We start from the raw sequence: 12967 nt of genomic DNA on the forward strand, positions 1-12967 counted from the left end.
ACATCCTTCCCAAACACTTTGTTGATATTTCGAGCTGTCTGTATTGATTGCATTGGTTCCATGGAACTCATATGCAAAAATAACATGAATTTTTTACTTATATATCATTTCACAAAAATTGCTCTAACAAAATTATTTGAAAGATAATCACAAACCAAAACATTTTTTTTGAAAGAATGAAGATTTACTTTCACAATATAAAAAAAAAGAGAGTTAAAGTGAAATGCCAGAGATATCAACTGTCAAATTTAATACTTAAGGAAATTGGGCATTTTATACTTAATAACATAATACAATTGTATCCACTTGTTAGGAGACTTTCCATCCAAAACAGTTTGGTGCCTGGCACAAAGTGATCCATAAATCTTAGCTTCTATTATTGTTATTAATAATATAGTATTCCTGTCTTCAAAGAGTTTATAGAATACTGGAGGGTTTGAGGAGTAAATATACCAATAACTCTTAATATAATATAAAATGAAATACAACTAAGGATGCAGTGGAAATTTAACATAAGGTATATTCTATCCCAAAGGTTGGCTAACTATGGCTTGCAGGCTAAGGATGGCTTTAATGGTTTTAAATAATTGGATTAAAGTCAAAATAATAATATTTTGTGACACCTTTAAATCATATGAAATTCCAATTTCATTCATAAATAAAGTTTTCTTGGACTGTAGTCATTCTTATTCATTTATCTATCATATAGCTTATTTCACACTATTGTTACATAGTTGAGTAGTTGCAATAGAGACCAGATTGCCCAGAAAACCAAAATTATTTAATACCTGGCCCTTTGTAGAAAAACATCTCAGATCCTTGGATTGTCCAGTAGGGGCAATTGCAAGAAAACTCTCCAACCAAGGAGGTGGGGATTGAGATGAGTTGTGAAGAAGGATATATATTGTTTCAGCAGACACCATAGGACAGAGAGATGTTTAAGAAAGGCCACATTGTAAATGAGGACACAGAACTTGGGAAGTGTGGAGGCTATGAATAGTACATAATTTTACTTGGCTAAAGTTCAGGGTAAGCTCAGAAGAAAAGTGGGAAGAGTGGATTGGGTCCATTTCATGAATTTCTCAAATGCTAAAGCAATGCATATCTTCTTAGCTTAGCTGATTAAGCAATAGGATTAGGTAAAGTTGGGTTTTTGTTTGTTTGTTTTTGATGGAGGAGGGGAGTGGAAGAACATGTCATAATAAAATTATAACTCTGTTAGCTTAATCTGATAAAATATGTAGTATATAGAGTGGAAGACAGACAAAGTAAGAGACCTTTTTAAATTGAATGTTAATAGTGTTAGCTTTCAGTGACACTTCTAAACCTTAAAATATGGGAATAGTGCTCAAAGGTAGGGTTTCAGAGATTTTGTAAAAGGAGAATCTTTGTCTAGGTTCCCCTAGCATATCCTCTCTACTACTGGCATCAACTACCCCCATTATTGCTTTGATTCTTCACAGTGATTTAAACCACCTGTTGTTGCATGTTCCACCTGTATCATGGCACAGTCAGACTGATGTGCACCTATTTACCAGAGGCTATAGAGGTGCTAGGCAGTTTTGGTTTGTTAAGCTCACTGGGCTTTGACATGACTTCTAATTGTAAGCTTGGCTTGGAGAGAAGCTTGGGAATTATTCCAGTTAGGAGCTATCAAATTCCCACAACCACAGGGAGAGTTGGTTATTGGATTCTCCTGGGAATCCTTTATTCCTAATCTTAGATCTAGCCCAAACATTCCCTATATTCCTGAGCTACCACAGAGATATAGGGAATTTTTGGTTTCTCATGAATTAATCAGAATCATGGAAGAGTGGTGGCATCATTCCAGCTTCCTGAGACTCTTGAGCTCAGGAGAGTCTCCAGGGCTTTTTGTGTTGCCACACATCTGTAAAGCTCCCTATTTTTTTGTGTGTGTTTCACTGACTTGGTGCTCTGTATATCCCTTTGGGCCATGTAATATCACTTATGAGAAGGTTATGGAACATCTCGTAGTTATCTACACATCAGGTAGAAAGGAGAGTAATTTTCATTGACCTTAGACCCCAGAATTAGATAATACCTCCCTATTTTTACTCAATTTGCCTAGTTGTTCTTCTCAAAGGTTGGGTTATTATTACTCCCTAGAAGGCAAGTTCATATGATTAAATAAAATATTGTAAAATTTGCAAATGTAGATTCAAAAACATATAAGAGGGATTTTTTTTATCTCTTTTATGGCTCCAAAGGGTGCAGTGTTTGGCCCTGTAGAATCACAAAGTGGGAGGTGAGCTGGTGCTTTGTACCACATTGAACGTAGTCACTAGACATAGAGAATGTTCCTTCCACAAGCGTGAGGCATAAATATTATAGCATGATACCTTTCATTCTATTCAGAGCAACTAGTATGGCATCCAGTTCTAGTATGGCAACAGTTCTAGATGGATTTCCCTATATGCCTCTCACTACAACTGTGAGAACAATAACAGGAATAGTTGGTGTAACAAAAAGGCAATGTTTAATTCAGGAATATGGGCCGAATTTAAATCCTCAGACTCAGAAATAAATCCCAGAACCTACCCTTTATCACCTGCTCAACCCCATCCTTCTGATAAGAATTTGTTAGGGTGACTCTAGTTCATCCATTTGCCTGTCTCATTTAATTAAATAGCTATAATTCCTGACATGAGGCCTCCTCACTCCCTCTTCTCCTAGTCTTGTTTTTTTCTGCTCCCTGATACTTTTTTCTCTCCTGCTTTCAGAATTAATAGGAAACCTGGTCTCCAGGCTGTTCTCAGCATCTCAAGTGTGAATTTTCCCCGTCAAAATCTTCGCAAGGAAAATGAGTCACAGCATCACCTGGGTGATGAGTTCATAACACCACAGCCCCTGCTTTGAAAATTTATTTCTACTTTTCTACTGTAAAGAGATCTCAAAAGGGGAGGATGAAATTGGCATGACAGCTCTGCAGCCTGGTCCTTTAGATGCTCTGAACTAGCCCAGCACTGGCAGACACGGGTGATAACAAGAGTCCTGCTCTGAATTTTCCCTCCCTACACTGCACTTTTCACCTTGCCTGGGAGTCTTGAGGGAAAACCTTCAGAAATTAGTTCAGCCCAGTCCTCATTCACATGGCTTCTTGACTTTCTGGCTTTCTGGGGTCATTTTACCTCACATGTAACCCATACAAGTATTTTGAGTTCAAATCTTGGCTCTGTCACTCACTAGCAGTATGATTTTTGAGAAAATTATTTAATGTCCCTATGCTCAGTCTTTTTATCTAAAAAAATCATAGTACCCACTGCATAGTGTTGTTGTGAGAATTAAATTAGTTGATATATGCAATATATTTGATAAATAAGCTTACATTTATTTATAAAGCAGTGCTTGACACAGTGTTATATCATTTTTCAATTAGTTATCAGTATCATATTATGTTCTTCAAGGATATGAGAGTATTTTACATCATTACCTTTAAAGACTGTTTTTTGTGTGTGTTTGAGGAGGAAGCATTTATCATTTTGTTAAGTATGCATAGCCTTGAGACATCCCTCTGTGGAGTGATCAAAGAAAAGAAAACTGTAACATATTTACCATGTAATTCACTCATTCCCTAGTCTCCAGAAAGTAACAATTTTCACTTCATTTGTATTGTCTTGTTCCAGGAATTTTGCAACTACTATTTTCTTTTATCCTCAAGAAAATTCTGCATAATATGTATTTGTATCCTAATGTGAGGGACAGAAAAATGGAATTTTAAAGAAATTAAGTAAGCAGTGACTGAGCCAGAATTCAAACTCAAATCTTTTGACCCAAAGCCATGCCAGGGAACATGTAATTAGTGAATATCAATGACTGATGACTGAGAGAGAACTGGTTGCCAAAAATGAAGGGGATAGTAACAATGGAAGAGCAGCCAGGACAATAGTAACATGAGCAACAATAGCAAACTTAGACCCAGAGTTATGATTAACAATTTTTTGGTGTCTTGGATATTTGCCCATAAACTGTCCATCAGCTTGGGGATAGAAATCCAGTTAAAATGGAAGTCTAGTCATACTCAAACTATATTCCTTGTACCTCAAGCCACCCCCTTTCACTCTTGCCCAGCAACAAAAATATTGCATTGTTTTTTCCACACATGGAAAAATACAACATATCTTCTAGAATCAGAGAGAAATGAACATTTCTCAAGTACTGTTCTCTAAGTATTCTTATCTCTTACCTGGTGATTGATATAGAATGTTAAGGTATGTGCAAATTACTACTGATAGATAGCAGCCCCCCTGCAAAATCATCCCATCAGCTACAACAAGTAAATAGGCACACTTTAAAAAGCAGTGTACTTGCTGTGCAAATATAGTTTCAAGGAATATCTTCCAGCTCTCTCTTCCAAACATGTTCTTGCCCCTAATCCCTCCTATATAGAAATTCTAGAACCATCACCCCTTTCGTAAGATCTGAAGTAGAGACAATTCTGTTAATTAAAAAAGTACTTCCAGTAGTCCTAGAGCTGATATTAGGATTACTGTTTATTCAATGATCCTTTTTTTTTCAGAGATATGGTCTCCCTCTGTTGCCCAGACTCTGGAGCACAGTGACACAATCACAGCTCACTGCAACCTCAACTCCCTGGCTCAGCCTCCTGAGTAGCTGGGACTATAAGCACTCCACCATGCCCAGCTAATTTTTTTTTCCACTTTTTTGTAGAGATAAGGTCTTGCTATATTGTCCAGGATGGTCTTGAACTCACGGCCTCAAGCAGTCCTCCTTCCTTGTCCTCCCAAAGTGCTGGGATTATAGGCATGAGCCACTGTGCCAGTCCAGTGATATACTTTTTGAGTATCACTTAGATTGAATTCTCAGTTAGGTTCCTTAAAATGTAAGAGACTGGAGGCCTAGATTTAAGATCCATTCTACTAATTGTGAGGCTTTCCACCACTCTGTTTCTTCATTTTGTAAAGGAGATAGCACACTTGCTCAGCCTAATTCATTGCAATTCCTTGAGGAACAATTTTATTAAGTTGCAATTACTTCATAACCTGTACTACACAAATCTAGCTACTGTCACACCCACCTTCCTTTGGCAAATGGAGTCCCAAGTTCTTTCCATCTTCCACCAACTAAGCTTCATAATAACATACACTCTGATATCACGTTATGTACTCTTACTAGATTATTAGGTACATGCCATTCGGTTTTTATTAGCTGTCCAATGGTGGTGCATGGGAAAGAGCTGGAAATATCAAATTATGATGATCTCCTGTCCTCAGGACCAGATGCTCCTTAGCTAGTCCCTTCCAAATTGTCTGGCAACTGAATTCATAACTTTTGCCAGATGTGAGTATTATCAGACATAATAAGTACATAGAGTAGCTCTCAGAACCTGCACAGGCAATTTTTTTTACTCGATGTGTGAGCAATATAGCCACATCTACCCTGGTGGGATAGATACTGAATATGAAATAGTAGCTAGATGAGATTTTGTACGGGGTAGGGGATGTCAGGTGAAAGCATTTATTTTGAGAATCAGGAGACTTCTAGTTTAAATGGGTTTCCCTTAATAAGGTGCTGAACCATGTGGAGGTTTTGGGGATGGATAAAGTTGAAGAGGACTGAGGAGGAGTCAGATGTATGTGTTAGGCAGTAGAAGAGTAAGCTGTGATTTAACCTTGACAGTATAAACAGATCTCCCCTCCTCCCAAGGATAGGAAAAACTGAATTGAGCACTGTGGTACATTTTACACAGATTTCTGCGTGACTCTTTGAAGACAGATAGCTCAGTGGTACTGTAGAGCTAAGGAACAGCTTCTCCCTTCCCTGGGTGTGGATGCAGATGCCAACAATCACCAGGATGAATAAGATCGTGTGGCCAAGTCTCCTTTGGTTTTTATTTTATCAACATGTCTTAACTTAGTCTCTTGATGATGTAGAAATGACTCCGACAGGATGATGATGATGACAATAATTGTGATGAGAACAATAGTAGCTGCTACCCCTTTTTGAGCATGTACAGTATGTCAGGGACTGTGCTATATACATTTTATATATATATATGTATTATATATATTGTTTATATACATTAACTCATTTAATTCTTCAGGGATAGTTCTGTGATTCCCCCATCTTACAGATAAGAAAACTGAGGCCGACTTGCCCAAGGTTAAGAGCTGGTGAATAAGTGGCAGAGTTGGAATTCAGACTTACACGTGTCTCACTCCACAGCCTAGGGAATGTTCACTTTCTACATTCTATTTTAAAAGCACTGGACAAAGAGTAGGTCTGAGGATGGGCTTTGTCGTTTAGAAGCTTGATAACACCAGGCCCTTTCTGTTTCGTCTGTGTCGAGATTATAAAGCAGGCACAGTGATGTGTTTCTCACACGGTTATGATGAAAACTGAACTGAAATATTAAATGTAGATACTGTACGCTCATTATAAATGTAAGAGGACAGAGAAATAGGACTGCTGGGGAGTGGCTTACTGAAGGCCCTGGCTTCTCTAGAGCAGAACAAGGACACCCAGCCAGTTGGCTGAGTGCTGCGCGTTTTCACGCTCTCTGATCACCAACACAGTGTGGCATGTGATCACATGACAAGTACAAATAAATATTTTTCCAATATCAACTATGTGCCAGCACTATTTTAGCCACTGAAGCTTTGAGGATTGTACAAAACTGACAAGGTTCTGCTCTTGGAGAGTTTATAGTCCAAGGGAAGATTTAGTTAATAATTAAATAAAAACATATCAGGTGATTATAAGAACTAAGAGGGAAAAGTAAGATAAGTAGACCAAGACTGACAATCTTTGGGGAAGGGTGTGTGGTAGCGTGAGTGAGAAAAAGTCTCTCTCAGTCATTTATTCATGGAACAAAATGTATCAATGACCTACAGACTGAGAATGTAATTTACAAAGAGGGTTTAATTAAGATAAATCAACAATCATTATTTGGTACAGGGAAAGGAATATAGTACTTTAAATGAACATTTATCTCATTGTGTCTCACATTCTTAAGTGTCTAATAAAAGACATTTTGCAATGTCTTACCTGGAAGGAAGATTGCTTCATGCTAAGTTCCCTGAGCTCTGGGCCCCCTTCTTTCTGGTCAGCTCTAACCATCTTCTCCCACAGCTTGGGATGTGTTTTGCTTTTAGGGCCCCTCAACTGGAAAGGACTCACCTCTGTTGGTGGTACAAGGGTGTTGTCTGCAGGTAGGCTTTTTCTGTCTTTTCCCAGATATACTGGATGACAGCTGTTCTCCTTCTCACTCTAGTTAGCAGAAGAAGCTCCATGGTCCCTCTCAAGGTCCAGTCTGTGATGTCAGCCCTTTCAGCAGCCTGATAGGGAGTTCTTCTCTCTTGTTTCCAGTTCATTGGCCACTTAGAGGCATCGAGACCTCTCTAAGAGCAGAGCCTGGTATCTTCCTCATTTTGCCAGCTCTTCTCTACTTTGGGAGAGCCTCTTCCTGAGGTAGACAACATAAGCTTCAGCAATAGGCAATGTTCAGAAAGTTTGCTCTGAGTAGAATCCCCTCCTCCCAGGGTTGACTCTTAGTAAGCATTTGCCTGAATGTCAATGACTCTGACTCTTGATTCAGTTAGGCAACTTTACCTATCTCTACTATACTCAAAAGTTTTCCAGAAGAATTTAATCAAATTATTCTGTCCAGCTTGTGCCCTGGTAGATGACCTGCGTACATATATGCCTCATCTCAACCCTGGGCTCTTCTCAACCCAAGTTTAAGGAAGGGAGTTTTCTTCCTTGAATAACTAAGGAAATAATCATTTTCAGCCTGTTTCCCTTAGGCCCTGGAGAACAATATACAGATTAAATACAGATACAGGAGAAAAGAGATTCTCCAAGAATCCCTCCTGAATATTTTCACCAGTTTTACTAATGAAGCAGAGATTTATATTGGAAAAATAATTTTATTGATATCCCTCCAGCCAATCCATAGATAAATGAATATATATAAAATAATTATCTTTATCTTAGATTTCTTGCTATTTCTAAGTATTTGGTTTAGTATTATTATTATTGTCAATGGCATTTCTATAGCTTTGTTACTTCTCTCTTTGTTAAACCCATGCTCATTCATTCACTTCTATAATTGGGGAATCATATACCTGTCTTAGTCAGATGATCTTGACGTCCATCACTAGGAAGTAAAGGATTTGAACAAAAGTTGACAAAATGAAATCCAGACTTTTTCACCTATCATCATCTTTATGAAATGGCAGTAACTGAGATATTCATATTTTGGATTCATCCAACAAACATTAATTGAGTACCTACTACATGCCAGGCACAATCTAGAATTGGAGATTCAGCTATGAGCAAAATAGACAAAGTCTTTCTCATATGCTGACCTTTGTCTGTTTGAGGGTGTTGATTTCAATATACTTTTTGCCTTTTTTCTGTCTTTATAGGACGAATAGGGTTACAAATATAAAAAATAAAAGATAACTTTTTTGAATGAAAACTGAATTTTCCAATAGTGCTTTATACTGTGTTGAATATAACACCTCATATTATTTTGGAAGCAGGTGGGCTGTACATGTTACATAAATAACATATGAAAATGGACTGAAGACCCATCTTTTGATCACCAGTTATTATCTGAAAAGTTAACATCATTACTGCAGTTTCCAATACAAGGTATTTGGTTTTCTTATGCAGTCAATGCAAATTTCTTGCCCGCTTTTGACTCTTTAGCTGCAGCAACATGTGGCACCTTCATTTGAAGGAGAGAAGAGAGTTCGTTCCCTCACTACCACTCTGCCAGGATTTCCAAGATCGCTCTTCATGTCTCCCATTCCCATGGAGAATTGCTTACTCATCACAGTATCTGTGCTCCCACTTGCCCAACAACTAAGAAAAGACATTACAGTTTCATTGCTTCTACATGAGTCCTGCTCCCCATTCCCCTCGAACCCATAGTTAGATCTTCAAACCAGACTGAGTGTTGAAGGAGCCCTGTGTATCCAAGCTGCACCTGTTCACCTTTTTAAATGACATCTCCCTCCCTACATGTGCACAGAAACCTGCAGGGACAAGTTGATCCACAGAACTGGAGAAGGCTGGCCTATCCTTCTTTTTCTCCTCCATAAGGGGCACGACATTGTATTTTTAATCTTTGGTTAGACTTAAACAAAGTACACAAGCTTCATTATGAACCACTTAATTCTTGGACATTTTCCCTAAAGCATATTGTCATAGTATCAATTATGCTTAAAAATAGGGTGAAATTTTATGTGAATTTCTAAAAACAGAGTGCTCTATAAGTAGGTATTCGCCAGATTTCATATGTATTTATCAACACTTTATTCTGGTTCTTTTACAAGAATTCTCATAGGCGTGAAAACTATAGTGTGTTAAAGAAAATGTTGCTTACAATGTCTCTGGCCCTTCAGTTTTTCTTCTCAAAAATGTCTTTTGTTTGATCAAATTGACAACATTTTGGTTTACTGAAGATGCTCTTGGAAAGAAGAATTTCTACACATCACTGATTTCCAAAGTATTTAAAATCCAATCTTGTTTAAGAGAAAATTTGAGGTATTATAATCGTCCTATTTATAGTGGCACAAGTAGATACAGAGCCAAGTTTTTCTTTGCTTGGAAGGTTGAAGTATTCCTATGATAATTGGGAAAAGTTATATGCATTGAGGTGTTCCAGAAGAATGGATGATGTTATTTTTAGTTCTGAAAGTTAAGCATTTATCAATTTTTGCCTAGTGCTCTTTTGTAACATAATGAATGCAGATGTTTGGACATTTTAGAATCCATCTTAAGTTGTCCATTCCCCCTTCCCTCCCAAAGAGGAAACTATTAACCAGAGTAACAATATTGGATATTCAAGTAACTTCTCTTTATTTCTAAATCGTATTTGTGATTCTTAAATATCAATGAAAATTATTGCCCTTTCATCTAATGGATTTAGAAATTTGATTAGGTCCCAATAAGTTGGCATAATGGTACCTTTCTTCACATCAATATTCATGTAAGATTTTAATGTTTGTTTGAAAAGCAAAGATTTCATGTTTGATGTTTGCCTTTAAGAAGTCATAAACCACAGAGCTCCCAAACAAATTAATCAGTTAAAAAATATTAAACAATAGCAATAAAAATTTCTGAAAAAATTATGACAACTCAATGATATTCTTTCTTATATATAATGCACTGCAATGGAATGTCCTTTTTAGTTAATTCACAGGGTAGCAACAATTATATGTAAAAATGAAAGAATTTTGAAATCGCCTTACAAAACATTAGAGCAAGACTGAGTTTAAAACATAAATCTATCTTTAATGAGACTTATGAGCTGACTCTTTAGCCATTAAATACCGGACCTCTTCCATCTATAACTGAGATTTTAGATTGTTGGCCTTACTTTACAAGATGAGTGTATGATCAAATGTCTCCTGTGAATTCCTGGGAAGTGATTGATTGTTAAAGTTCTATGATGTGATTTAAATGTATTTAAAAAAGAATCCTGTGTGAGTAGATACAGAATCCATCCACTCACTAGTAAGTATAGTGTTTAGCAAAGGCACTCGGTATTGTTAAATAAATAAATGAATTAATTTAAGTGTTGACATGATGCTTTATGAATTGTCTGCCACAGAAAGTCCAAGCTATTCTGGGTCAGTGATGCAATATAATTGGACTTTGGGGTAGGTGGGAGGGTAGAGGATATAAGTTTGAATACAAGGTGGGCCACTGATACCTTCACTTACTCTATAAATTTAGGCAAGTTACTTAACTTTTCAAGGCCATGGCTTTCCCTTTTAGAAACTAAAAGCATTGTGTTGAATGTACTAAGTGACCTCTGGCTCTCTGGGCTCAAATGTACTTCATCTTATCTTAAGAAAGCCCTTCTATTTCTAGCTGGAAAAAGGTCTAAATGGCCAACAACTTGGGGCTATCCTTGCAGCCAATCTTGGTAAATGTTCTTTTTCTCCTTTTCTCAACAAAATACACTCCTTGTCAAGTTACTTTTAGTACTGTACTATGAAAGGAATTTTACCAGAAAATAACCTGTATTTTAAGGCATGTTAATAGAAACAATTACAAGTACAAACGAAAGACACACAAACACAATCCAGCACTGTCTAGCTTAAAATCCAGTTTTTACTTAAAATATTTTTCTTTCTGGATGTCTCTATCCACTTGCTTAAGTCCAGCCTCTTCTCAGGCTGGTTTCTTCCCTCCCATACTGTCCCCTCCCTTCCCTTTCCTTTCCATTCCCATTCTATTTCTGTTTGCCTCTGATTACCTGAAAAATTTGTGTTAATTACTTTTTTCCAACCAATCTGTAAAATATAGCTTCCCTAAATCTCTGTTAAGAGGTCTAGCCGTTCGTCCAGAGTAAGCTGTGTGCCTGTGGAGTGCTTTGTGGAGTGCTTTGAGCCTCTTTCAGTATATCCACCTATTTGGGTACCCAGCTCTTGTGGAATTGGCTTTACCTCTCTCTCCTAACTCTTGTTTTTATGGTTCTCCACCCCCTCCTGCCCATCCCATCTTCTCTTGCATTCTTTATACTCCTGGATTGTTCAGGTGAGGATGGTCTTACAATCTGGCAGCCAAGTCTAGTCTGGGCCTTTCTAAATAGTCATTTTACAAAGATGCTATGCTAAATGGAAAATCTTTTATCATTTGGAAAATTAAAGTTGCAGATGCTCTGAGAAACTGAGAAAGAGAGAATTGAGGAGAGCTCTTTCTTTATCCATTTGTAGTTTATTTCTTTATATCATACAGACTCTCAGCTTCCTTCTTTTGGTATTTTCTGGCTTTTTAGGAGTTTCACCCTTTTTGCTTTGTATTCTTAAAAAAAAAACCAAAACAGGGCTCTATAATTTTAGCTTTCTTGAGTCACTGGAGGGTCTTTCCTGCACATGTGACCGTTCTGAAATAATTGGTTCGTCTCCTTTCACAAGGAGTAGTATTTGGCATCAATGCCCAAGTGCAGGTGTCCTACCATATAAGATGGTGCTTCATTCAGAAAACCCAAGATAGAGTAAAATAAATTACCAACATCTTGGCTCCATGCTCCATTCACAACTGTTAATTTTACAGGGTTATGCTTCCATCTCTGAGCAGAGAGCTCCTGGCAGGGACAGCTGCTCCCGTGCCCCAGATTGTGCTGTGTTCATCCCAGTAGGAGTCATCAAAAGCAGCAGGAGAGCGGGAAGGTGGCAGTGCATCAGAGACTGAGCAGTACTGTAGCATGGCACTGGGAGGAGGGAGTGGGATGGGTCTCTCCAAAGTGCTTCCTCCTTCAATCTTTGTATGGATATGTGCATGATTAACTGGGGAAGATGAATAAAAAGTAGATTCTACTGAGAAAGTTGTTAATACTGCTTTACTCTTCTATGTAGCTTGTTTTCAAAATACCTTTGTGTATCCAATAGCATGGTGATGGACCTAACCAACAATAGGCCTGTATGCTTGTCCAGAAAATGTCAAAGGGGCCTACATCATAACTAGTAGGATCTGGGTCACTGGGGCAGAGCTGGCATGACAGGTGCAAAGCATACTTCGCATCAGCCTACTGTGGTTTACCTCCTGAACTGGAGCAAAGGCCAAGGCCCATGCCAAGATTCTCACCAAGCACAAGACTTGGTGCATGGTAAACACTCTTTCACGTATGGTCTTTTGAAGGAAAGGTCCTAAATTGTTCAATGCTGTATTTCCCCAGTGTTTAGGACAATGTTCACAAAAGTTAGCAGAAGTTAAATGCTTAAAAATTGAAGGAAGAAAAAATGGAGACTATCAGTAGACACACTGAGGCACCAGGGTGAGCAATGGAGCTGTATAGAATTTTGTGTAGTTTGCTGATACATTTCTTTCTGTGACTTTACCTTCTATTCCTGTCCTCTGACTTAATTTCCACTTAGAAAAAAGTCATTTGCAGCATATATTATGCTGTAAATGTTGCCATCAAAAGGTAAAAATTCTAAGTTCTTGTCTTCAGTACTAGGATGGCTCT

The 12967-nt window shown here is 37.8% G+C and overlaps 1 protein-coding gene across 1 annotated transcript in view; it reads left to right on the forward strand.

Moving 5' to 3' along the window:
- GAP43 (growth associated protein 43) overlaps positions 1-12967 on the forward strand; it is a 98330-nt gene that overhangs the window by 39009 nt on the left and 46354 nt on the right. The window lies entirely within an intron of this gene.

The sequence above is a fragment of the Microcebus murinus genome, chromosome 1, assembly GCF_040939455.1.
Source record: "Microcebus murinus isolate Inina chromosome 1, M.murinus_Inina_mat1.0, whole genome shotgun sequence".
Lineage (NCBI taxonomy): Eukaryota > Metazoa > Chordata > Mammalia > Primates > Cheirogaleidae > Microcebus > Microcebus murinus.